General features: G+C 39.5%; 1 non-coding gene across 1 annotated transcript; it reads right to left on the reverse strand.

The window, feature by feature from the left end:
- Positions 1-4,586: 4,586 nt before the first annotated feature.
- LOC129403830 (U6 spliceosomal RNA) lies at positions 4,587-4,694 on the reverse strand. Its single transcript, XR_008629490.1, has one exon. It is a non-coding gene; the product is annotated as a U6 spliceosomal RNA (small nuclear RNA).
- Between the last annotated feature and the right edge of the window lie 6,786 nt (positions 4,695-11,480).

Consider the following 11,480-nt stretch of genomic DNA (forward strand, 5'->3'; position numbering starts at 1 on the left):
AAGCTAATAAGTTAATTATTTAAAAATGGTAGCTTACTTTGGAGGTTATTGTAGGGAGGATGATAAAGATCACAGTTAAACATTATGGGTGATGGAAATATTCTATGACTTGTTTTGAAAAATGATTCATTGGATGCATATACAACAGAAATTAATTCTAGTACTTATCCATAGTGATGTCTAAAATAGCATATTTTTTAAAATTTATATTTTTTATTTTTTAATTTTTATTAGTGAATCACCATGCGGTACAGTTACAAACTTATGATTTTTCGTGTTTGCATTACAGTCATACAGTGTTCGTTTACCCATCCCACACCAGTGCCCATTCTCCCCCACCAATGTTCTCAACATCCCTCCTACCACCCCACCTCATCCCCCACCACCCCACCCTGCCCTGCCTCAGTGGGAGGGCATTCCTTTTTATTCTCTCTCCTTTTAGGTATTGTAGTTTGCAATAGAGGTATTGAGAAGCCATAATGATCAGGCTATAGTCTACTTTTGGGACGCATCTTTCATCCTGAATGAGTCCTCCTGACATCCTTTATGTGGTGTTCCCTTCTCTATCTGAGCTGCCTTTTCCCCCAGCATGTGAGGCCAGTTTCCAAGCCGTGAAGCAGACCTCCTGGTCCTTATCTCAATTACCTTTGGGTGTTAGTCTCCCATTTTGTTATTTTATATTCCACAGATGAGTGCAATCTTTCTATGCCTGCCCCTCTCTTCCTGACTCATTTCACTTAATATTATACTTTCAATGTTGATCCACTTATATACAAATTTAATGATTTCATCTTCTCTAACAACTGCATAGTATTCCATTGTGTAGATGTACCAAAGTTTATTTAACCAGTCATCTGTTCTCGAGCACTTGGGTTTTTTCCAGATTTTGGCTATTGTAAAGAGTGCAGCAATGAACGTTCAAGTGCAGATGTTATTTCTACTATACTGCTTTGCTTCTCCGGGATATATTCCCAGGAATTGTATTGCTGGGTCAAATGGGAGCTCAATTTCTAATTTTTTGAGTAGTGTACATACTGCTTTCCAAAAGGGCTGAACCAGTCAGCATTCCCACGAGCAGTGAAGGAGAGTCCATTTCTCCGGACATTGCTTCAACACCAGTTGCTTCTGTTCTTTCAGATGTGGGTCAGTCTCTGTGGTGTGAGATGATATCTCATTGTTGTTTTGATCTGCATCTACATGATGATTACTTATGAAAAGCATTTTTTCATGTGCCTTTTGGCCATTCAGATTTTCTCTTTGAGAAAGTTTCTGTTCATTTCATCGCCCCATTTTCTGAAGGGATTTAATGTTTTCTTTTTGTAGAGTTCAACCAGTGCCTTGTATATCCTTGATATAAACCCCTTATCAGAAGGGTATTGGGTGAATATCCTTTCTCATTCTGTAGATTGTCTTTGAATTCTGGTCACTGTATCTTCTGAGGTGCAGAAGCTCTCAATTTAAGCTCTCAGTTTAAGAAACTCTCATTTGTTTATCGCTATTACCACTTGTTTGGCAAGTAAGTGTCATCTTTAAGGATACCTTTAGCTTCAATGTTGTGGAGGGTTTTGCCAATCTTGTCTTCAATGTACTTGATGGATCTGGTCTGACGTTGAGGTCTTTAATCCATTTTGATCTGAATTTTGTGCATGGTGTTAGGTAGAGGTCTGAGTCCATTTTTTGCACATAGCTGTCCAGTAGTGCCAGCACAATTTGTTAAAAATGCTTTCCTTGGTCCACTTCACATTTCCTGCTCCCTTATCAAAGATTAGATTATCATATATTTGAGGGTGTATGAAAGGATATTCAACTCTGTTTCATTGGTCTACTGCTCTGCCTTTGTTCCAGTACCATGCTGTTTTAATTATTACCTCATTGTAGTAGAGTTTGAGGTTGGGAAGGTGATATCTCCCATCTTCTTTTCCCCAGAATTGCTTTAGCTATTTGTGGGGGTTTGTTGTTCCATATGAATTTCAGGACTGTTCGATTCACTTCTTTGAAGAATGTCATGGATGTCCTTATAGGGATTGCATTGAATCTGTATAATGCTTTGGGGAGTATTGCCATTTGACAATGTTAGTTCTCCCAATCCATGAGCAGGGCATATGTTTTCATTTCGTCGTGTCCTCTTTTATTTTGTGAAGTAACATTTTGTGGTTTTCTTTGTACAGTTCCTTTTCCTCCTTAGTTAAGCTGATTCCATGGTACTTGATTTTCTGAGGCATGACTATGAACAGATTGCATTTTCCATGTCACTTTTTTCCCTCTCATTATTTGCATATAGGAAAGCCATGGACTTTTGGGCATAGCCTGTGACTTTACTATACAGGTCTAGGAGTTTCTAGGAGTTTCTTGGTAGAGGCTTTGGGGTTCTCTAGATATTGTATCATATTATTTGCAAACAGTGAGAGCTTGATTTCTTCCTTTCCTATCTGGATGCCCTTAACATCTTTTTCTTGCCTAATCTCTATTGCAAGTACTTCCAGTACTATATTGAACAGAAGTGGTAAGAGTGAGCATCCTTCTCTTGTCCCTGATCTTAGAGGAAGGCCCTTAGTTTTTCCCCATTGAGGATAATGCTTGCTATAGGCTTGTGGTAGATGACTTTGACTATATTGAGGAAGGTCCCTTCTATACCCATTTTGGTGAGAGTTTTCATCATGAATGGGTGCTGAATCTTGTCAAATACTTTCTCTCCATCTATTGATATGATCTATGGTTTTTGTCTTTCTTTTGTTTCTGTTTCTTCAATTTCCTGGAAATTCTTGAAAAGAACTGGCAATAGGTCCTCTTTAAATATTTGGAATAATTTGCTAGTGAGTCCATCTGGACCTGGGCTTTTGTTTTTGGGAATAATTTTGATTACAGTTTCAATATTCTTGATAATAATAGGTCTATTCATGTATTACATATCTTCTTGGTTCAGTCTTGGGAGATTATAGGAATATAATCTATAATCTCCCAAATTCCTGTTTATAGGAATCCAGGAATTTATCCATTTCTTCTAGGTTTTCTTGTTTCATGGCATACAGATTTTCAAAGTAGTCTCTGGTGATCTTTTGAATTTATTTGGTTTCTGTTGTGATGTCCCCATTTTCATTTCTGATTTGATTTATTAGGATTATCTCTCTCTTTGTTTGTGAGTCTTGCTAATGGTATATCAATCTTTTTAATTTTCTCAAAGATTCAGCTTTTGGTTTCATTGATCTTTTCGATTGTTTTTTGGGTTTCCATGTCATTGATTTCTGCTCTAAGTTTTATTATTTTTTTCCTTCTGCATGGTTTGGGCTCCTTTTGTTAGTCCTTTTCTAAGGTCTTGAGCTGTGAGGTCAAGTTATTTATATGGGCCGTTTCTTCCTTCCTAAAATATGCTTGCAGAACTACAAAATTTCCCTTTAACGTGGCTTTAGCTGTGTCCCACAGGTTCTGATAGCTTGTTTCTTCATTCTCATTTGTTTCCTGGTACCTTTTGATTTCTTCCTCGATTTCCTCCCTTACCCACTTATTGTTCAACATTGAGTTGTTTAATTTCCAGGTGTTTGATTAGGCTCTCAGTGTCTGTGTGATTTACTTCTATCTTCAGTGCATCATGGTTTGAAAAGATAGTTGATACAATTTCTATCTTCATGATTCTGTTGAGGTATGTTTTGTGGCCCAGCACGTGGTCTATTTTGTAAAATGCTCTGTGTGCACTGGAAAATAATGTTTATTCTTTTTTATGGGGAGGTAAAGCCCTATAGAGGTTATTAGCTGTCTCATTTCTATTTATTCCTTCAAAGCCAGTGTTTCCTTGCTGAGTTTTAATCTTGTTGATTTATCCAGAGTGATAAGGGGGTGTTGAAGTCTCCAACTACTATTGTGTTGCTAGCAATGTCTTCTTTAAAATCTGTTGGCAGTTGTTTTAAGTATTTAGCTGGTCCCCCATTGGGTTCATATACATTTCAGAGTGTAATTTCTTCCTGCTGTACATATCCTTTGATTAATAAAAAACGGCCTAAGCTGTCCCAAAAATCTATGTTGTCGGATATAGTATGGCCACCCTAGCTTTTTTGAGGGAGTTGTTTGCTTGCAGGATTGTTTTCCATCCTTTGACTTTGAGTCTGTGTTTGCTCTGACTGTTCAGATGTGTTTCTTGTAGGCAGCAGGATGTTGGTTTCAGTTTCTGGAACTCTGAACCATTTTGTCACTCTGTGTCTCTTGATTGGTGTATTTAGACCATTGAAATTGAGAAAGATTATTGTTATGGAGTTTTGTGCAATCTTTCTGTAAGGGTTTTTTGTGCTTGTAGGAGTTTTTCTTATCTTCCAGTAGCCCCTTTAATCCTTCTTTCAAGTTTGGTCTTGAGTCTATGAAGTTCCTGAGTTGTTGTTTATCCATGAAATAATGTATCATTCCTTCGAGTTTGAGTGAGAGTTAAGCAGGATAAAGTATTCTTGGTGAGGTGTTCATTTCATTGAGTTTTTTTCACTATATTCCACCATTGTCTTCAGACTTGGAGGGTTCCTCTTATAGGTCTGCTATAAATCTAAGGGGTGCTCCTTTGTATGTGATTTCCTTCTTTGACCTTGCATTTGTGGTATTGTGTCTCTAAAAATATGGAACGCTTCACGAATTTGCGTGTCATACTTGTGCAGGGGCCATGCTAATCTTCTCTGTCTCATTCCTATTTTTAGTATATGTGCTGTCAAAGCGAGCACATTGCACTTATTTTATTTATTTATTTGTTTTTCCAAGCTTAAAATACTTATAATTTGATCCATTAAAGAAAAATGTCTGCTGACCCCCAGTATAGAGCACCAGTTAGTCAAACTGCTTTAACACAATATCTTCTTCCAAGGAAAAATGCATTTACTTATTTCTCAATCAATACAATTTAAGAAATATATAAAGGCAGCACAGCATGATTGCTAATAATTGGCTTATGGAACAGATATTCAAGCCTGGCTTTTTTTGTCCTTTGCCAGCTGGATAACAAGCCACTTTGCTAGTAACCTCCCTGACATTGCACTTATTTTACAATACATTTTATTTATTTATTTATTTATTTTATATATTTTTTAAATTTATTTATTTTTATATAGAGAATCACCGTGAGGGTACAGTTACAGATTTATACACTTTTGTGCTTATACTTCCCTCATACAAAGTTCGGGAACCCATCCCTTCACCAGTGCCCATTCTCCACCACCCGTAAACCCGGCGTCCCTCCCGCCCTCCCCAACCCCATCTCCCCCCCACCCCACCCTGCCACTGTGGCAAGGCATTCCCTTCTGTTCTCTCTCTCTAATTAGCTGTTGTGGTTTGCAATAAAGGTGTTGAGTGGCCGCTGTGTTCAGTCTCTAGCCCTCATTCAGCCCGCAACTCCCTTCCCCCACATGGCCTTCGACTACAATGTAGTTGGTGATCGCTTCTCTGAGTTGACCTTTCCCCGGAACGTGAGGCCAGCCTCGAAGCCATGGAGTCAACCTCCTGGTACTTATTTCTACAGTTCTTGGGTGTTAGTCTCCCACTCTGTTATTCTATATACCATAGATGAGTGCAATCTTTCTATGTCTGTCTCTCTCTTTCTGACTCATTTCACTCAGCATGAAACTTTTCATGCCCATCCACTTGACTACAAAATTCTTGACCTCCTTTTTTCTAACAGCTGCATAGTATTCCATTGTATAGATGTACCAAAGTTTCCTCAACCAGTCATCCGTTCTGGGGCATTCGGGTTTTTTCCAGATTCTGGCTATTGTAAACAGTGCTGCGATGAACATACATGTGCAGATGTTGTTTCGATTGTACTTTTTTGCCTCTCTGGGATATATTCCCAGCAGTGGTATTGCTGGGTCAAATGGGAATTCAATATCTAATTTTTTGAGAGTCGTCCAAATTGTTTTCCAGAAGGGCTGAACCAGTCGGCATTCCCACCAGCAGTGAAGAAGGGTCCCTTTCTCCCCACATCCTCTCCAACAGCGGTTGCTTTTGTTCTTTTGGATGTGTGCTAGTCTCTGTGGTGTGAGGTGGTATCTCAAAGTTGTTTTGATCTGCATCTCTCTGATGATTAGTGATGCAGAGCACTTTTTCATGTGCCTTTTGGCCATTCGTATTTCTTCCTTGGTAAAGTTTCTGTTCATTTCTTCGCCCCATTTTTTGATGGGGTTGGATGTTTTCTTCTTGTAGAGTTCAACCAGTGCTTTATATACCATTGATATCAACCCCTTATCTGATGGGTATTGTGTAAATATCCTTTCCCATTCTGTGGATAGTCTTTGGATTCTGGTCACTGTATCTTTTGCGGTGCAGAAGCTTTTTAGTTTAATGTAGTCCCATTTGTTGATCTCTGTTTTTACTAGATTGCTTAGTTCCGTGTCACCTTTGAAGATACCTTTATCTTCAATATCGTGGAGGGTTTCGCCAACCTTGTCTTCAATGTACCTTATGGTTTGTGGTCTAATGTTGAGGTCTTTAATCCATTTTGATCTGACTTTTGTGCATGGTGTCAGGTCAAGGTCTAAACCCATTTTTTTGCATGTGGTTGTCCAGTTGTGCCAGCAGCATTTGTTAAAGAGGCTTTCCTTGCTCCACTTCACATCTCTTGCTCCCTTATCAAAGATTAGATGATCATACATTTGGGGTTGTGTGTAGGGATATTCCACCCTGTTCCATTGGTCTACGGCTCTGCCTTTGTTCCAGTACCATGCTGTTTTAATTGTTACTGCTTTGTAGTAAAGATTGAGGCTGGGGAGGGTGATGCCTCCCATCATCTTTTTCCCAAGAATTGTTTTAGCTATCCTTGGACGTTTGTTATTCCATATGAATTTTAGAATTGCTTGATCCATTTCTTTGAAGAATGTCATGGGTATACTTATAGGGATCACATTGAATCTGTATAATGCTTTAGGGAATATTGCCATTTTGACAACATTGATTCTCCCTATCCACGAGCAGGGTATATGTTTCCATTTCCTCATGTCCTCTTTGATTTCATGGAGTAGCGTTTCGTAGTTTTCTTTGTAAAGGTCTTTTACTTCCTTGGTTAAGCTGATTCCGAGGTACTTGATTTTCTGGGGCACGATTGTGAATGGGATTGCTTTTTTCATGTCCCTTTCCTCTGCCTCATTGTTTGCATATACGAAGGCCATGGATTTTTGGGTATTGATTTTGTAGCCTGCAACTTTACTGTATAAGTCTATTGTTTCTAAGAGTTTCTTAGTAGAAGTTTTAGGCTTCTCTAGATATAGTATCATGTCGTCTGCAAATAGTGAGAGTTTGATTTCTTCCTTTCCTATCTGGATGCCCTTAATCTCTTTTTTTTGTCTAATAGCTATCGCAAGTACTTCCAGTACTATATTGAAGAGGAGTGGTGAGAGTGGGCATCCTTGTCTTGTGCCTGATCTCAGAGGAAAGGCCATTAGTTTTTCCCCGTTGAGGATAATGCTTGCCGTAGGCTTGTGATAGATGGCTTCGACTATCTTGAGGAAAGTTCCTCCAAACCCCATTTTGGCGAGGGTTTTCATCATGAAAGGATGTTGGATCTTGTCAAATGCTTTCTCTGCATCTATTGATATGATCATATGGTTTTTATCTTTGCTTTTGTTGATATGCTGGATTATGTTGATTGATTTCCGAATGTTAAACCATCCTTGCATCCCTGGGATGAATCCCACTTGGTCGTGATGTATGATCTTTTTGATGAGTTGTTGGATCCTATTTGCTAGTATTTTGTTGAGGATCTTCGCATCGGTGTTCATCAGGGAAATTGGTCTGTAATTTTCTTTCTTAGTGGTGTCTTTGTTTGGTTTTGGTATTAGGGAGATATGTGCTTCATAGAAACTGTTTGGGAGAGTTCCTGTTTTTTCAATTTCCTGGAAAAGTTTGAGGAAAACAGGCAATAGGTCTTCTTTAAATGTTTGGAAGAATTCGCCAGTGAAACAATCTGGGCCTGGGCTTTTGTTTTTGGGGAGGTTTTTGATTACAGTTTCAATTTCCTTAACATTGATGGGTCTATTCAGGTATTCCAGGTCTTCTTTCTTCAGTGTTGGGAGATTGTAGGAATCAAGGAATCCATCCATTTCTTTTAGGTTCTCCTTTTTTGTGGCGTAAAGACCTTCAAAGTAGTCTCTAATGATCTTTTGAATCTCACTGGTTTCTGTTATGATGTCCCCCTTTTCATTTCTGATTCGATTTATTAGAGTTTTCTCTCTTTCTTTCTTTGTGAGTCTTGCTAGCGGTTTATCAATCTTATTTATTTTCTCAAAGAACCAACTCTTTGTTTCATTGATCTTTCGGATTGTTTTTTTGGTTTCGATGTCATTAATTTCTGCTCTAATTTTTATTATTTCTTTCCTTCGGTCTGGTTTGGAGTCCTTTTTCTGGTCCTTTTCTAAGGTCTTGAGTCGTGAAGTCAAGCTATCTATGTGGGTCCTTTCTTCCTTCCTGAGGAATGCTTGGAGAGCTGTAAATTTTCCCCTTAACACGGCTTTAGCTGCGTCCCATAGGTTTTGGTAGCTCGTGTCTTCATTCTCATTTGTTTCTAAGTATCTTTTGATTTCTTCCTTGATTTCCTTCCTGACCCACTCATTGTTCAACATTGAATTGTTTAATTTCCAGGTGTTTGATTTGATTTTCCGTATTTGTGAGTGCTTAGCTTCTATCTTCAGCGCATCATGGTCTGAAAAGTTGGTTGATACAATTTCTATTTTTCCAATTCTATTGAGGTATGTTCTGGGGCCCAGTACATGGTCTATTTTAGAAAATGTTCCATGTGCACTGGAAAAGAATGTGTATTCTTTCTTTTTGGGGTGTAAGGCCCTGTATAGGTCTATTAGGCCTCTCTCTTCTATTTCTTCTTTCAGAGTCAGTGTTTCCTTGTTGAGTTTTGTTCTTGTGGATCTATCTAGAGGCGATAAGGCCGTATTGAAGTCTCCGACTACAATTGTGCTGTTAGTGATGTCCTCTTTGAAGTCTGTTAGGAGTTGTTTTAAATAGTTAGCCGGTCGTTCATTAGGAGCATATACGTTTAAGAGTGTGATTTCTTCCTGTTGTACATATCCCTTGATAAACAGAAAATGACCTTCGCTGTCCCTTTTGATCTTTTTCATCCTGAAATCTATGTTGTCGGATACCAGGATGGCCACTCCAGCTTTTTTGAGGGGGTTGTTTGCTTGCAGGATTGTTTTCCATCCTTTGACTTTGAGTCTATGTTTACTCTGTTTGTTCAGTTGTGTTTCTTGCAGGCAACAGAATGTTGGGTTTAATTTCCGGATCCATTTAGCCACTCTGTGTCTCTTGATAGGTGCATTTAGGCCATTGACATTGAGAGAGATTATTGTGATGGGGTTTTGTGTCATCTTTCTGTGGGATTTGTTGTTCTTATGGGGCTCCTCCTTGTCTTACAGTAGCCCCTTTAGACCTTCTTTCAAGATTGGTTTTGAGTCTATGAAGTTCCTGAGCTGTTGTTTATCCGAGAAATAGTGTATGGTTCCTTCGAGTTTGAGTGAGAGTTTAGCTGGATAAAGTATTCTTGGTGAGGCATTCATTTCGTTGAGTTTTTTCACTATGTCCCACCATTGTCTTCGGGCTCGGAGGGTTTCTTCTGACAGATCGGCCGTAAATCTGAGGGGTGCTCCTTTGTATGTGATTTCCCTCTTTGACCTTGCTACTTGTAGAATTGTGTCTCTATCTACAGCATCCGCCATTCTGACTATGATATGCCTTGGAGTCTTTTTATTTGGGTCTCTTTTTGCTGGCACTCTTCGGACTTCTTGTATCTGGACGCCTGCCTTCTCCAGCTCTGGGAATTTCTTAGTAATGATGTCTTTGACTATGTTTTTTTCATTGGGGTAACTTCCCTGTGGTTCTGGTACTCCAATGATTCTTATGTTGTTCCTCTTGAAGTCATCCCCCAGGGCTCTGATTCGCTCTATAGCCATTTTGAGGTCTTTGGCCATTATTTGTTGCTGTCTGTAAGCTTTCTGCAGCTCATCCTCAAGCTCGTTGATTCTGTCTTCGGCTGTAGTCATTCTGCTATTGAGGGCATCTAGTGAGATTTTTATTTCATCTACCAATTCCTTTATTTGTGAGACTTCCGTTCGAAGGTTTGAAATTTCTGCTCTCATTTCTGCTCTCATTTCTTCCTGTATTTTCTTGGTAGACCGTTCCAGCGCTTCATTCATCTCCTCCCTTAATTTATTGGATGTCTGTTCCATAGTTGCTTGGAGTAGGTCGCCTCTCCTCCATATTTCCTCTCTGAATTGTTTATCTGAGAGGTCGTAGATGTTGGGAGACTCTTTTGAGGTTTCTAGTATCTTTTCTTCTCCCTCTCTTCGTGGAGGGGATTTTCGCTGCTTCTTCATATTGTCACGGAAGTGCAGAGTTGGAACCTTGCAGTTATTTATTCCTCTTCCTTTTTGTGGGAAGAAGGGGCTCCGATTGTGCTAAACTTCCCTTATTCACTGATAGCTTTTATACTGTCAGCCTAAGCTAATGGCTATTTTGCGTAAATGTTTGAGATCGCAAAAGTGAGTTTTCAAAGGAATACACAGTACCGATTGAGCTGAGGTAGCAAAGAATAACTGCGGCCGCGTTAGCGTTGGCCGCTCCGGAAAGAAGCCACGCCCACTTTTAGACCACGCCCACTAAGACACAGGCCACGCCCCCAGTGTCTTCCTGTTGATGGGGGGGACGGGAGGTCGTGGCCGAGGGATGGTCCTCGTACCTGAAGGACGTGCGCAGTTACAAGCCGGTTCAGGAGACAGGGAGCGCAGGGCGGGCGGGGAGTGGCTTCAGAAACTCGGGGGACGCAGACCTACAATACATTTTAGACTGGGAGATATTACAGAGTTTAAGACATTTGTGTGACTTGTGGTTTATCCCAATTTGATTTCTCCATCTCATATGGTCCCCCTAGGCTATCAGGAGCGATCCTGAGCACAAAGCCTGATGTAAGTCCTGAGAACTGCAAGGTGTGTCCTCCCCAACCCCTACAAAAACCCCAGTAAATAAAAATGCATTTTAGAAACCAATATGCTTAATGCAGAAAGCTTAAATTTCAGGTCTTACCTGTTTGAGTTAGTGATAAATCTGCAAATCATACAACCATCCTCCTAGCTATGCCATTCAAATTCACGAAAATTATTTTTGCTTCCTCACCTCTCATTTCAATCTATCAATATTACCTTTGACTATTCCTGTAACATAATCTTAGGTATAAATTATTTCCTCTGTCTCCTGTTTTACTTTCTAGAATAAGTAACATCATCTCTAGTCAACAGTTGTTCATTCACTCCCCAGATAATTTTCCTTCAATGCCCACTATAGAGATTTTACTAGGAACCATAACATACTCTTTATTAAGTAAACCAGATAATAGCACTGTACTGCACTATAGCACTGTCATCCCGTTGTTCATCAATTTGCTCGAGTGGGCACCAGTAATGTCTCCATTGTGAGACTTCTTGTTACTGTTTTTGGCATATTGAATACGCTATGGGTAC

This window comes from Sorex araneus, chromosome 3 (assembly GCF_027595985.1).
Source record: "Sorex araneus isolate mSorAra2 chromosome 3, mSorAra2.pri, whole genome shotgun sequence".
Lineage (NCBI taxonomy): Eukaryota > Metazoa > Chordata > Mammalia > Eulipotyphla > Soricidae > Sorex > Sorex araneus.